Source organism: Anomaloglossus baeobatrachus, chromosome 4 (assembly GCF_048569485.1).
Source record: "Anomaloglossus baeobatrachus isolate aAnoBae1 chromosome 4, aAnoBae1.hap1, whole genome shotgun sequence".
In the NCBI taxonomy this organism is placed as follows: Eukaryota; Metazoa; Chordata; class Amphibia; order Anura; family Aromobatidae; genus Anomaloglossus; species Anomaloglossus baeobatrachus.
Window position 1 is genome coordinate 510238685 of NC_134356.1, and position 16534 is coordinate 510255218.

Genomic DNA, 16534 nt, shown 5'->3' on the forward strand with positions numbered 1-16534 from the left:
TGAGAGTATCAACCCCCAGCTATCGGGCTTTATCATGGCTGGGTATCAAAATTGGGGGGGGGACCACACGCTGATTTTTACAATTATTTATTTAAGTGATTAAGAAGAGAAAAAAAAAGCCACATGCGGGTCCTTTTATTTTGATGCACAGTCAAGATAAGGGCATGGCTGAGGGCTGCAGCCTGTAGCCGTATTCTTTATCTGTGCTGGGTATCATAATACAGAGGTATCCTATGCCAAATATTTTATTTAGGAATTTAAAAACTGTGGAGGAAAGAAATTTTTATGTGTCATTATTATATTGTCCTGAGGAAGGGGGCAGAAACCCCTGAAACGCTTAGACTTGTTCATGCTTCCTTAATAAATGACTTGGAAAATTATCCTTTGGATTGAATGGTTATAAGCGCGGCGATAATCCCCGATTTCCTTTAGAAATATTTTATTTATTTTTATATCATGATACTGACCCACAGACAGTGCCTGTGATTGGTTGCAGTCAGATGTTGTCACACAGGCAGGGAAGCATGTCTGACTGCAACCACTCACAGACGCCAGGATGGCCGGTATGCAGGGAAAGCAATGCATAAGCAATAATGAGCGGCCCAAGAAGTGCAGGAGAGTCCGCAGTAACAGTTACAGCCATGACGGAGCCTCGGTAATTATAATGCGATTGCTTCATTCTTATTTTCTTTATTTTTCCTTTATTTTTTTTCTAATTTCCCAAGTTCCAGATTCGGATCAATACACAGAATCCCAGGCCCAGGTCTGGCACTCTGGTACCTTTGAAACCGCGAGTATCCAGACTTCTACAGTCCGGGTCCGCCCATCACTAATTAGGAATCATCGGTTCAGTAAAATCCAAAATTATTATTTTTTAGTTCACAGATCATACTTTGCTACAACTTTTAGTTTTATACTGAGATAAATTGCTTCTTGAATATAACACTGCAGAATACTGTTATGTGAAGTCAGTGATAGATATTATGAAGGTATGTACACATACTCGGAACAGGGTATCAGCTTTAAACAACCATCAGTTATCCAGAATCCACTTGGGTAAACTCACAAATCTCTGAGAATGATGGGCCAGTCATATCCATGGCAGCAACCCAAAGAATCCAAGTGTATCTGTATCTGGAGCCATTAGGGCTTGTGTTGCCTAATTGCTTAATGTAGCATATATAGCGTTATGTTAGTTACAGCCAAACAATCTGGAATCCTTATGGGACGCAGAACAGTTCCTTTTTTACTTTATTCTGGATCCCTGTTAATGGTTGTTCGCTTTCGTATAACTTATGTTCCCTTAATGCTGAGTTTTGTTTATGAAGGATTAGTAATGTAAAGTCAGGACACCAGAAAACCTTGACTCATTTTGACATCAGCATTAGTAGACATCCGTTTTGTCTACACTTTGTCATGGCTGAAAGGATGTTAGAAACCAATGCTTTTATCTATAATATGTATGTGTAATGTCCGGAGCACTCCCTGTTCTTTCACTTAATCCCTTATCCACTGTGTGGACTGTAGGAGAAAACTAGAATGCCCCGGTGACCTGTCCTATTACCTCCATTCTTATGCTTTTTCTGAAATCTTATTTTCCTATGAATGAATTGCTATCAGTCATAACCTCAGGGGCATCTGGAAAAAATTATGGGATGTCTAATTTTACTGTTATTATGCACATAATTTCTATATTTGTATTATATAGTTACATAGTTACTTAGGTTGAAAAAAGACCTAGGTCCATCTAGTTCAACCTTCCTCCACCAGTTCTACATTTAGTCACTAAGTCATTTATAACCAACAATGTTTTGTGTACTGAGGAAATCATCCAGCCCTTTTTTAAAAGCTGTTATAGTATCTGCCATTACTACCTCTTGTGGTAGTGTATTCCACAGTCTGACCGCTCTAACTGTAAAGAACCCTTTCCTATTTAGCAGCCGGAATCGCTTTTCTTCCACTCGCAGTGAGTGCCCCCTGGTCCTTAGTACTGTCTTTGGAAGAAATAAGTCATGTGCCAGTCCTTTATATTGACCACACATGTATTTATACATATAAATGAGATCTCCTCTGAGACGTCTTTTTTCTAAGCTAAACATATCTAACTTTTTCAATCTGTCATCATATGGGAGGCCTTCCATTCCTTGTAATAGTCTAGTTGCCCGCCTTTGAACTGACTCTAACTTCTGAATGTCCTTTTTAAAATGTGGAGCCCAAAACTGGATCCCGTATTCCAGATGTGGCCTTACAAGTGATTTATAGAGGGGTAACAATACGTTGGGATCACGGGATCTAATCTCTCTTTTTATACACCCTAAAATCTTGTTTGCTTTAGCAGCTGCTGCTTGACATTGAGTGCTGTTGCTCAGCTTATTTGTAATGAGAATACCCAAGTCCTTCTCCTGTTCTGTAGTCCCGAGTTTACTTCCATTTAATGTATACGCAGCTATAGGATTACTCCGTCCTAGGTGCATTACTTTACATTTATCAACATTAAATCTCATTTGCCAAGTATCTGCCCATTCTGACATCTTATCCAGATCTTTTTGTAATATTGTACTATCCAGGTCAGTTTTAAATATCCTACATAGTTTGGTGTCATCAGCAAAGACTGACACTGTACTATCAATCCCATCCACAAGGTCATTAATAAAGAGAGTAAAAAGAATCGGTCCAAGCACAGATCCCTGCGGAACCCCACTGCTGACTATAGCCCATTTAGAGAATGTACCATTTATGACTACTCTTTGTTTCCTATCTTTTAGCCAATTCCTTACCCAGTTGCATATTGTGTCCCCTAGTCCTTGCTTCTGGAGCTTTAGTATAAGGCTATTATGTGGTACAGTATCAAATGCCTTTGCAAAGTCCAAATAAATCACATCAGCTGCATTACCAATATCCAGGTTTGAACTTACCCCCTCATAGAACCCCAACAGGTTGGTTAGACACGACTTATCTTTCATGAATCCATGCTGTTTGTCAGTTATCATATTATTTTCTGCAATATATTTTTGCATGTCATCCCTTAAAATGCCCTCAAAAACTTTGCATACTACTGATGTCAGGCTTACTGGACGGTAGTTGCCTGGATCTACCCTCTTACCTTTCTTAAATATCGGTACCACATCAGCAATCCTCCAATCCTGAGGCACCAACCCTGTTACAAGTGAGTCTAAAAAGATGAGATACAGCGGTCTGTCGATTACGGAGCTCAATTCCCTCAATATTCGTGGATTAATGCCATCTGGCCCTGGGGATTTGTCAATGTTTAATTTACTCAGACGTAGGCGTACTTCATCTTGTGTTAAATTAATTATATCGGGTGGTGGACTTTGATTTTTCACTTGTTGAATGATCCCTGGTACAGTCAGTTCCTTGGTGAATACAGATGAGAAATGCCTATTTAATATCTCAGTCTTTTGTTTGTCCTCTATAACTAACTTGTTATTATATTTTAAGGGGCCGATACTATCCTTTGTTTTCCTTTTGGCATTAATGTATTTATAAAAGATTTTGGGATTTATTTTAATGTCATTGGCGATTTTTGTTTCAGTAGCTAATTTTGCTTGTTTGATTTCTTTTTTACATTTCCTATTGATATCTTTATACTCCTGCAATGCTATTTCTGTATTCTCAGCCTTTATGATTTTAAATGCCCTTTCTTTTTGTTTTATTATACTTTGTACAGTCTTATTTATCCATAGTGGTTTCTTTTTATTCCTGGACATTTTATTACCAGAGGGTATACGTTTTTTACAGGACTCTAGTAGTATATCCTTAAACTTACCCCATTTACGTTCACTATCCCCAGTTACCATGACTTTGTCCCAATCTACACATTTAAGCTCTTCCCTTAATTTGTTGAAATCAGCTTTCCTAAAATTCCAGGTTTTAGCATTCCCCCTTTGAAATGTTCTATTGAATATTACATTGAAGCTTACCATATTATGATCGCTGGTGCCCAAGTGCTCCCGGACCTGTAGATCTGAAATTGTATCCGGTCTATTTGACAGGACCAGATCTAGCAAATTATCTCCCCTGGTCGGTTCACCTACCATCTGAGAGAGGAAATGGTCTTGAATGGTAGATAAGAACTTACAGCTTTTAGCAGAACCAGAAGATTCTATGTCCCACTGAATGTCTGGATAGTTGAAATCCCCCATAATAAGAACCCGATTATTATTATTAGCTGCCTTTTCAATTTGTTCCAGCATTTCACCCTCTATTTGTTCAGGTATGTTAGGAGGCTTATAGCAAACTCCAATTAGCATTTTTCCATTATTCCCCTCCCCATGTACATTTACCGATGCTGACACTACATTGTTGCTGTTCCCCTCAATGTCATCATACAACACAGGTTTTAGGTTAGATTTAATAAATATACACACCCCACCACCTTTTTGGCCTTTCCTGTCCTTCCTAAATGTACTATAACCCTGTATGTTTGTCACCCAGTCATGGCTTTCATCCAGCCAGGTTTCCGTAATGCCCACCACATCATAATCCATGGTTGACATAAGAGTCTCCAATTCATTCATTTTGGTTGCAAGACTTCTTGCATTTGCCAGTAGACATTTAATCCTATTAACACCTTTATTACTCCTAGCCTCCCTACGTTCCTTGTATGCCCCATCCCCCCCTAATCCTTCATTGACCCCTACCGTCTCCCTGTCTCTATCTGCTCTATCTATCCCCTTATTTGCTCCACTACCCTCTCTCCCCCCCGATCCTAGTTTAAAAGCTCCTCCATCCGTCTGACCATTTTCTCCCCCAGCACAGCTGCACCTTCCCCATTGAGGTGCAGCCCGTCCCTACCGTAGAGCCTGTAGCCGACTGAGAAGTCGACCCAGTTCTCCATGAACCCGAACCCTTCCTTCCTGCACCAATTTCTAAGCCACATATTTATCTCCCTAAGCTCTCGCTGTCTTTCTAGTGACTCTCGTGGCACCGGTAGTATTTCTGAAAACACCACCTTGCAGGTCCTGGACTTCAGCTTCTCTCCTAGTTCCCTGTAATCATTTTTAAGGACCTTCCACCTGCCTCTAACTTTGTCATTAGTGCCAATGTGCACCATGACCGCTGGGTTTTCCCCAGCCCCACCCAGCAATCTGTCTATCCGATCCACAATATGCCGAACCCGAGCACCCGGCAGACAACACACTGTTCGGCATTCACGGTCTCGGCGACAGATGACCCTGTCTGTCCGCCTAATTATAGAGTCCCCTATCACCAACATCTGTCTGGGCTTTGCTGCACTCCTATTTCCCTCCTTCCTACAGCAGTTGTTTTCCTGGTTGCTAGGAGCAACATCCTGCTGTAGTGACCCTAGTCCAGGCCCTTCATTCCTAATATCAGCCAAACAGGCATATTTACTAGGTTGTGCCAGGTCAGGACTAGGCTCCCTGACACTTTTCCCCCTACCTCTTCTTCTAACTGTTACCCAGCTACCTACCTCTGGGTCCTGATCTTCCCCACTTCCACCCTCCTCCATATCACTGGCCCCAGCCAGAGAAAGCTCAGTGAGCTCTAAACTCCTCTCCAGGTTTGCAATGCCCCTTAGTGTTGCAAGCTGCTTATTTAGATCAGTTACCTTGGCTTCCAAATACGCAACATGCTTGCATCGAGTTGCCTTCATTTTAAGGAGAAACTGTCTTTATTGCTCCCAATTTTTTTTAATGATTGAGTCTCTTGTATTTAAAGATTGTTACTTTTAGAATACGATTCCACTTGCGTTTTGCATGGATGAGTGCAATCCGATAAAACATCGGATTGCTCTCACTCTAGTGCAAAACTATGGGGCAGTGTCCATCTGTGATTGATTTCATCCGACTGCAGTGCGATGTATGCAGAGGCAGGCCGGCGAGGAGATGGGAAGAAGTGTTCCCTCCTTCTTCTCCGCAGCTGTGATAAGATCACAAGATCGCATCACAGTCGCATGACCCTCGGCTCACACCTGCAGCAGAGGGTCATTAGCATATCGCTTCCGTGCTCTGCTCCTGACCAAGCGCACTACTCTCTGCCTTGCTGAGGGCAGAGGAAAGTACTGTAATGCTCATGTGTAGGGAAAGGTCAAAGAACGCTGGCGCATGCGCACTACAATACTCTGCCCTACTTACAGCAGGGAGATTGCAGAGAAGAAACAGGTATTTAAGCTGCGCTATCACCACATAGGGCAGCTGAAATACCCATTTCTTCCTGCAATCTTCACGTTCACCTCGGGGCTGCAGCTGATCCATCCAATTTGTAGGCCATTATAGGGGTTGTGACTGGCACAACCACCATAGGTGAGTACCCTCACTTCCTATTTTTCCTATTTGTTACCTGGTAAGACCCTATTGCGCTTCTCCTCCACAGCCTTTTTTTTACCTACTTACAGCAGGGCAGAGAGAAGTGTGCTTGCATAGGAGCAATTGTAAGAGGAGGCACCAGATCAAGACCAGCTTCACCCATTCGACCAGACTGCACTGTAGAGTCGTATAATAAAACCTATTTTTTTTCCTTGCAGAGTGGATTGGTGACTTATATAACAGTATTCTAAAATGCTGTAACAGAGAGCTTGTAGGGGCTGGCCGCAATTTATATGGTGAAAACCTGATGACAGGTTCTCTTTAAAGAGTTTGACAAAAGGTGGGAGAATATTCAGATATAAAGTAAGGAAATAGAGAAAATCTTTCCTTTAAAAAAAGATATACAATGTATCCTAGATACAAACATGCAAATAAACTCAAGATATAGACTGGCTGCAAAGAGCCCAACAACTGGAAAACACAATGAAAAGGGATCAGGTTAAGTACTATGATCTTCACTGTACAGACGCTGCACTATACAAAGGAGAATATCTAGATACTGGTAACCGTGAAGGAAATCCCTAAATAAACCAGTTCAGAAATGGAAACTTCCTTTGGGTAGATTTTACAGAGCTTTCTTCGGATCCATCACGTATATTTCTGAGGTTCCTTCTTTTGGTATACTTGAGTATTTGATTAAAGGGAACCTGTCACCAGATTTGTCCCCTAAAATTGCAGCCATCACCAGTGAGTCCCTAAATATAACATTCTAGAATATATATATATATATATATATATATATATATACTAGCTGTACTACCCGGCTTCGCACACAATATCCGCTGCCTGGGATAGTAACTGTCTCTCTGTTTCTCTCCCATTCTGTCTGTCTCCCCCTCTGTATATATCTATCTGTCTCTCTCTCTCTCTATCTCTTGCTCTGTCTGTCTCTTTCCCTGTCTGTCTCTGACTGTTTCTGTTTCTTTCTCCGTCTGTCTCAATCTCTTTCCCTGTCTGTCTATCTATCTCTTTCCCTGTCTGTCTATCTATCTCTGTCACTTTAACTGTCTGTTTCTTTCCCTGTCTATCTCTGTCCCTCTCTTTCCCTCTTTTACCCTGTCTGTCTCTTTCCCTCTCTTTCCCTGTCTGTCTGTTTCCCTGTGTCTGTCTCTTTACCTGTCTGTCTCTTAACCTGTCTCTCTCTTTCCCTGTCTGTCTCTTTCCCTGTCAGTCTGTCTCTTTGTCTGTGTCTGTCTCTTTGTGTCTGTCTCTTACCCTGTCTGTGTCTGTCTCTTTCCCTGGCTGCATTGTGACACGCCAACATTCCAATATAATGGCGTGGCTGCACATTCTTCTGAAGTTCTGGCTGCACTGTGGCTCCCAGCTCCATTCGCTTTAATGGAGGCAGGTTTTTTGGTGAATAACTGTAAAGCGCGGGGTTAAAATTTCCCCTCAAAATATAGCCTATGACGCTCTCGGGGTCCAGACGTGTGAGTGTGCAAAATTTTGTGGCTGTAGTTGCGACGGTGCAGATGCCAATCCCGGACATACACACATACACACACACATTCAGCTTTATATATTATATATATATATATATATATATACTAGAAGGTGGCCCGATTCTGCGCATCGGGTATTCTAGAATTTACGTATTGTGTAGTTCATGTATGATTTTTGTTATATATATATATATATAGATGTTGTTGTGTGTAGTTACCAAGTGTTTGTGTAGGCGCTGTACATGTTCTGGGTGTTGTCTGGGTGTGACGGGGGGTGAGAGCGGTGTTGTATGTGTGTTGCGTGTGTTGCGTTGTTTGTGGAGCGCTGTGTGTCTGTAGCGTTGTGTGTGTGTTGCGCGGTTTGTGTGTGTGTGGTGTGTTTTGGGGGGAGGTATGTTTTGTGCAATGTGTGTGTTGTGCGGTATGTGCGTATATTTGTGTGTGCCGCGGTGTTTGTGTGTTGGGTGTTGTGTGTGTGCAGCGTTGCCTGTGTGTGTGGGTGTCTGTGTAGGGCAGTTGTTTGTGGTTCCCAGTGTGTGTGTGTGTGGTGTGTGGTGTGTTGTGCAGTGCGCGCGCGCGCGTGTGTGTGTGTGTGTGTGTGTGTGTGTGCATCAGCCTCTCTTCTCTCAGCCTACCTCTCCCAGCCTCCCTCCTCCCAGCCTCCCTCAGCATCAGCCTCCCTCTCCCAGCCTCCCCAAGCATCAGCCTCCACCAGCATCAGCCTCTCTCCTTCCAGCCTCCCCCAGCATCAGCCTCCGCCAGCATCAGCTTCTCTCCTTCCAGCCTCCTCCAGCATCAGCCTCCCTCTCCCAGCTTTCCTCAGGATCAGCCTCTCTCCTCCCAGCCTCCGTCCTCCCAGCCTTCCCCAGCATCAGCTTTCCCCTCCCAGCCTCCCTCAGCATCAGCCTTCCCCAGCATCAGCCTCTCTCCTCCCAGCCTCAGCCTCTCTCCTTCCAGCCTCCCCCAGCATCAGCCTCTCTCCTTCCAGCCTCCCTCAGCATCAGCCTCCCCTTCCCAGCCTTCCCCAGGATCAGCCTCTCTCCTCCCAGCCTCCTTCCTCCCAGCCTCCCCCTCCCAGCCTCCCTCAGCATCAGCCTTCCGCTCCCAGTCTCCCCCAGCATCAGCCTCCCCAAGCATCAGCCTCCACCAGCATCAGCCTCTCTCCTTCCAGCCTCCCCCAGCATCAGCCTCTCTCCTTCCAGCCTCCCTCAGCATCAGCCTCCCGTTCCCAGCCTTCCCCAGGATCAGCCTCTCTCCTTCCAGCCTCCTTCCTCCCAGCCTCCCCCTCCCAGCCTCCCTCAGCATCAGCCTTCCCCTCCCAGTCTCCCCCAGCATCAGCCTCCCCAAGCATCAGCCTCCACCAGCATTAGCCTCTCTCCTTCCAGCCTCCCCCAACATCAGCCTCCCCAAGCATCAGCCTCCACCAGCATCAGCCTCCCTCGTCCCAGCCTCCCCCAGCATCAGCCTCCCCCTCCCAGCCTCCCCCAGCATCAGCCTCTCTCCTCCCAGCATCAGCCTCTCTCATCCCAGCATCAGCCTCTCTCCTCCCAGCATCAGCCTCTCCTCTCTGTCCCCAGCATCAGCCTCTCTCCTCCCAGCCTTCCCCAGCATCAGCCTCTCTCTTCCCAGCCTCCCCCAGCATCAGCCTCCCCCAGCATCAGCCTCTCTTCTTCCAGCCTCCCCCAGCATCAGCCTCCCTCCTTCCAGCCTCCCCCAGCATCAGCCTCCCTCTCCCAGCCTTCCCCAGGATCAGCCTCTCTCCTCCCAGCCTCCGTCCTCCCAGCCTTCCCCAGCATCAGCTTTCCCCTCCCAGCCTCCCTCAGCATCAGCCTTCCCCAGCATCAGCCTCCCTCCTCCCAGCCTCAGCCTCTCTCCTTCCAGCCTCCCCCAGCATCAGCCTCTCTCCTTCCAGCCTCCCTCAGCATCAGCCTCCCCTTCCCAGCCTTCCCCAGGATCAGCCTCTCTCCTCCCAGCCTCCTTCCTCCCAGCCTCCCCCTCCCAGCTTCCTTCAGCATCAGCCTTCCCCTCCCAGTCTCCCCCAGCATCAGCCTCCCCCTCCCAGCCTTCCCCATGATCAGCCTCTCTGCTCCCAGCCTCCTCCAGCACGCCGTGCTCCTCTGCCGACACTCACACACCCGATCGCATCCACTCACACACACCCGATCGCATCCACTCACACACACCCGATCGCATACACTCACACACACAGACACTGACGATATCGCACATACGCGCTCACACTCACAACATCCGGAGATACCACATGCCTCTGGCCATATGATCCTCCGTCAGGTCCTGGAAGGTCACAACAGCACAGTATCGAGGCCGAGAAGCAAGCGATATCGCCGGATGCTGTGAGTGTGTGGATGCAATGTGAGGTATGTGTGAGGTGTGTGTGAGGTGTGTGTGAGGTGTGTGTGAGGTGTGTGTGAGGTGTGTGTGAGAGTGAGTGTGATCTGATGTGTGTGTATGTTTGTGTGTGTGCTGTTATGTGTGTGCGTGTGGATCTTCCGCCGCAGCAGGACCTTGATGCGCTTGTAACCATGCGAGCATGGTTACCAACGTATCCACACCACTCCCGTGCGAGCGGGGGCCGGGGGGGGGGGAGTACAGTACTCACCTCCGTGACAGCCGTGTCAGTTCGGGGAATGCGGGGGGGGAGTACAGTACTCACCTCGGTGACAGCCGTGTCAGTTCGGGGAATGCGCGGGGGGAGGGAGGGGGCGGGGCCAGAGCTAGCGTGCATTGCGTGAGGGGGCGGGGCGTGGCGTGGCCGAATTGCCAATGCCTGCAGGGTGCTTGGGCGAGAGGCCAATCTGTGGGGGGGGCGGAGATCCGTGTGGGGGCGCAGCCTGGGCGAGCGGCCAATCGGTGGGGGGGGCGGGGCCATGGCGAGCCCAGAGGCCAATCAGCTTTGTGTCACCGTAAGGACACAATTTTGGAGCATGACAGACAGATAGACAGACAGACAGACAGACAGAATAAGGCAATTATATATATAGATAGTTTCCAAGCCAATCCGCATAACATAAAGGAAAGCTTTTATTATACTCACCATTGGGGCAGTCCAGTCCAATGGGTGTTGCTGGTCTTGAGCCGGCACCTCCTCTCTGTTTGCGATCGGCGTCCTCTTTCCTTGCTCCGTGTGGATGACGCGTCCTACATCACCCACACAGAGGCATCCATTGCGCTCCTACACACGCTCACTTCTTTCTGCCCTGCTAACGGCAGATTAAAGTACTGTAATGCACATACATGGGCTGTCTTTGACCTTTTCGCACACCTGTGCGCTGTAGTGCTTTGATCTGCCCACAGCAGGGTAGAAAGAAGTGAGCTTGCGCAGGATCGCCATGGTGGACTCTGCAGGAGTGATATAGGGCACTTAATCTCACATAGCTGGAAAGAAGGACAGCAATCACAAGAAGATAGGAGGTGCCGGACCGAGACCAGCAACGCCCATCAGACTGGACCACCCCCAAGTGAGTATTTTAAAAGCTGTTTTTTATGTTATATAGAGCTGCTTGGGCACTTATATACAGTGTTATAGAACACTGTATATAAGGGCATACAGTTGATGGCCGCATTTTTTATATGGGACAAATGGTGACAGGTTCCCTTTAAGTAACACAATGCCATACAGTCACTAGGATGTAATTCACTGGAATATGCTTATTTCTGACTGAAATAAAATAAGGATGCTTACAATACAAATATTATGTACAATGTATAATATTTATAGGTGAAACAGCCTATTTTGTAAGTTACAGGTTAAAATTGTTTCCCATTGTACTGTGCAAGATTATATAGCTAGGATATACTAAAATTAAGAGGGTCTTATTGATAAGAGTCTAAGAGCTGAGCTACTTGGAGGGTTATTCCAGTCTCAGCTTTTCATGGCCGAGACAGGAATTACTGTTTCTAGATGACAGTCTCCAGAGGAAAAGTTACTAAAGCAACTGAGTGCAACTGCAGTAACTCTCAAATAGAAATGAATGGGAGCTATAAAAACAGCATAGCAAAGCTTGCTTTAAAACTGGTGTAACGTCCGAGCGGTTATTCCCATTTTGGCCATAAAAAGATGACATGGAAATAACCCTTTGAGAATTGTATTTACTTCTTTTCCATTCGATGCGGAGAAGTATTCCAATTAGTGTTGAGCGGACCCGGATCTAAAAAATCCGGATCCGCAAGGTTCGAGGTTCCGATCCGACTCCAACCAGTACCCGGGATCCGGGGTGCACGATCCGGATCCGTTTTTTTTTTTTTTGTTTTTTCTCTCTCTCTCTCTCTCTCTCATCGGATCCGGACTTCAGAGTCAACACGATCCGGATCCGTCGGACCCGGATTATAGCCGATCCGCTCAACTCTAATTCCAATCCTTTAGCGCTGTCAGAAGCTGCAGCATAACCTCATTCACATAAAGTTAGTTAGTTGTACTTCTCTGCACAGAGGGTAAATGAGGGCACATGGGGGAGTCTTTATTCAAATAAACTATTTTTTCCTGCATGTGGTTTTTAACCATTCACTTACCTGGTTAATAATTGGGGTGTCTGATCGATGCCCACCTATTACTAACCTCTGGGCTAGAGATCAGAGATGATATCAACCCAATTAACTATTTCCACAATTCCCCAATTAACTATTACAGGGTAATCGAGATGAGCCGAGTAAAGTGCCAGATTTGGCGCAACTAATGGATGCGCCACTTCTTGTCTGGCTGCAGGCTGCTATTTTTAGGCTAAAGGCTACTTTATACGCAGCGACATCGCTAGCAATATCGCTCGTGAAAGCACACGCCCCCGTTGTTTGTGCGTCACAGGCAAATTGCTGCCTGTGGCGCACAATATCACTAGTACCCATCACACATACCTGCCTAACGACGTCGCTGTGGCCGACTAACTGCCTCTTTTCTAAGGGGGCGGTTCGTACAGCGTCACAGCGACGTCACACGGCAGGCGTACAATTGAAGCGGAGGGGCGGAGCGCAGCCGCAGGAAAGTCATGCCCACCCCGTTGCTGGAGGATGTAGTACGGTGTTGTTCGATGTTCCTGGGGTGTCACACATAGAGATGTGTGCTGCCTCAGGAACGACGAACAATCTGCGTCCAGCACCATCAACGATATTTGGGATTTGAACGACGTGTCAACGATTAGGTGAGTATTTTTTGATCGTTAGCGGTCGCTCAGACATGTCACACGCAACAACGTCGCTAACGAGGCCGGATGTGTGTCACGAATTCCGTGACCCCAACGATATCTCGTTAGCGATATCATTGCGTGTAAAGCCCTCTTTAGAAGGGCCAAATAACCATGGCTCTTCCCACCCTGATAATTAAAGCCCCGTGCAGTCTGCTTTATCTTGACTGGTTATCGAAAATGAGGGGTAACCTGACACCGTTTCTTTTAATTATTTATTTAAATACTTTAAAAAAAACAACTGAGTTGGCTTCCCTCTATTTTTCAAAACCATTGGCTGGTTAATAACCAGCCAAGGTAAAGCAGACTGCTGGAGGTTGCAGTCCGTAGCTGTCTGTTTACCCACTTTTATTATAAAAGTAGGGTGGGAGCCCACATCTTTTTTTTTTATTTTATTTATTTGTTATTTTTTTTTAAAGTGGTGCACCAGCCAGTCACAGCCATGCCAATACTTGAAATGACTGTGATGGTGTTGGAAGTTCCCACAATGAAAAAGCTTGCTGACTGCTATGTAACTTTTCAACAAGCTTTATTCGGATGACATACCCAAACAGGACGTACAGTTAAAAGTCCGCAGTCGGGTTCGTTCTTGTCTAGTAACCAGATATTCCCAACTTGGCCGTGAAAGCCTGAGATGGGACCCTTTTAAAGTTGAAGCCCCTTCTCTTATTTTTCCTGCACAGCAACTGCAAATACTACTGCAAATACTGCAATACTGCAAATAACTCCATTCTAGTACATTGAGTTAAGGCTGATTATTGTATGATAACTGTGTGTATAGAATTCTGGTTAGCTTGTCTAAACGAGTCATTAGGTGATCACCAATTATCTTTTGTATAGCTAATCGGTCGTTTAGTGGATGGTTGGTTTACATTCACTTTTAGTTGCAGTGCTCTATTCAGAGTGTGGATTCAGAATGACAGTGTGCAGGAGAAATGGCTAAAGGATTGATGTATTTTCACTGTTCAGATCAGGGACAGCAAGAGGTTGGACCTCCACTGATCACACTGTTATGGCATTTTGGAAAAGTATACCATAACATACCTAGATGGGAATACCTCATCCAGGGGTACATAGAGTAGATAGCGCTATAACAGAGATCAGTGTGTAGTATAACCCATTTATAATCCAGTTGTAGCAATGTGGAGTATATAATTACAGTGTGTAGTATCCAAGGGTTAATATTGTTTTGTCTGCCAATGTAAAAAAAATCAATGTGAAAAATAGTTCACGGTGTTTCTAGAAGGGGTTAGCCTTGTTTTAGTTATTTGATTGGCATGGGAATGTCAGGGTCATGTAAGCCAGTTTCAGGGAATGAAGGAATTGCTCAGACCCACTAACTGGACTTTGTCTTTCTTATATCATTGTTGAGATGTCTTCAAAACAATGAAGAAATTATTCCACACATTTTCCAGGTTTCCACTGTCCAGGAGGAGCCCTTCATGAGAGTTCGGAATTAATGAGACATCCAAAGTCATTTCTTAAAATACTAATTTTTCTCTTAGAAGCACTAGATAAAAAGGACTGGAAAGTCTCAGACTGAGGAATTTTTTGTCTATGGTTGATAGCAGGTCCAGTACATTATTCTTATGGGGATGATCTACGTGTTGACATCTGGTAACAGTGATGAAGTATCCCTAGACGTTCACTGCAGTGCTGGCGGATGCCTAGGTTGCCAACCGTCCAGACATTCAAGGACTGTCTATAATAATTGGCTACTTTTTTGCCCTGTCCATAAAAAACATTTAAGGTGTCTGTGATGTTTTGGAAGCTGCAGCAATGTATATAGATGCTTCTGACTGTAATTATCATCATTGTACAGTTTACAGTGAATACAGCTGATGTCTTCATAGCAAAACTATGGGCTCGAGACATGGATCACTTACATTCATAACTAGCTGTAGAACCCGGGCGTTGCCCGGGATAGTGACTGTCTCTCTGTCTCTCTCCGAGTTTTTGTCTGTCTGTCTCTGTGTGTCTGTCTGTCTCTCTCTCTCTCTGTGTCTGTATCAATCTCTCTGTCTGTCTCTATCTCTGTGTCTCTCTCTCTCTCTCTCTGTATGTCTGTCTCTATCTCTGTGTCTGTCTGTGTCTGCCTGTCTCTCTCTGTCTCAGTCTCTTTCCCCGTCTGTCTCTTTCCCCGTCTGTCTCGTTCCAGGTCTGTCTCGTTCCAGGTCTGTCTCGTTCCAGGTCTGTCTCGTTCCAGGTCTGATTCGTTCCAGGTCTGTCTCGTTCTAGGACTGTCTCTTTCCCCGTCCATCTCTTTCCCCGTCTGTCTTTTTCCCGTCTGTCTCTTTGCAGGTCTGTCTCATTCCAGGTTTGTCTCATTCCAGGTCTGTCTCATTCCCCGTATGTCTCGTTCCCTGTCTGTCTCGTTCCCCATCTGTCTTGTTGCCGGTCTCTCGTTCCGGGTCTGTCTTTTTCCCGTCTGTCTCTTTCCCCGTCTGTCTCGGTCCCAGTCTGTCTCGTTCCTTAACTGTCTCATTCCGGGTCTGTCTCGTTCCGGGTCTGTCTCGTTCCGGGTCTGTCTCGTTCCGGGTCTGTCTCGTTCCAGGTCTGTCTCTTTTCCCGTCTGTCTCTTTCCCCATCTGTCTCTATCTTTTTCCTTGTCTCTTTACTTGTCTCTGTCTCTTTCACTTTCTCTTTACTTGTCTGTCTCTTTACTTGTCTCTGTCTCTTTCCCTGTCTAGTTACTTATCTCTGTCTCTTTTCTTGTCTCTTTCCTTGTCTCTATCTCTTTCCCCGTCTGTCTGTCTGTGTCTGTCTGTCTCTGTCTGTCTCTTTGACTGTCTGTCTCTCTCTCTGTCTCTTTCTGTTTCTCTCTATCCATCGCCCCACCGACATCTTATTACCTCACACATAAGCTTCTTATACTAACAATTTGTTTTGTTCCTATAGCAACCAATTACAGCTCCTATTAACCTAATAGCTCGCAACTCCATTGACTTTAATGGAGGCAGGGTTTTTGGAGCGTAACTGTAAAGCGCAGGGTTACATTTTCCCACCCAAACATAGTCTATGATGTTCCCTGAGTCACATGGGATGTCTGTGCACAATTTTGTGACTGTAAATGCGATGGTGTGGATTCCTTTAGCGGACACACACACACACACACACATATACACACACACACACACACACACACACACACACACATACATACATACATACATACATACACACATACATACATACATACATACATACATACATACATACATTCATCTTTATATAGTAGACTACCTGTAGTACTCAGCATTGCCAGGGATAGTAACTAAGCATCTCTCTGTCTTTCTCCCACTCTCCCTCTGTGTCTGTCTGTCTCCCTTTCTGTCTCTTTCAGTCTGTCTCTCTTCCTGTCTACCTGGCTCTCTGTCTGTCTCTCTATCTGTCTGACTTGAGGTCTGAAACTGGGGAACACTGATCTATATACAGTACTAGCTGTAGAAGTACCCTGCATCGTCTGGGATAGTAACTAAGTGTCTCTCAATCTCTTTCCCACTCTCCCACTCTTCCTCCCTCTGTTTGTTTCTCCCTGTCTGTCTCTCTT

At 45.7% G+C, this 16534-nt stretch overlaps 1 protein-coding gene across 1 annotated transcript in view; it reads left to right on the forward strand.

The window, feature by feature from the left end:
- ADAMTSL3 (ADAMTS like 3) overlaps nt 1–16534 on the forward strand; it is a 725891-nt gene that overhangs the window by 99829 nt on the left and 609528 nt on the right. The window lies entirely within an intron of this gene.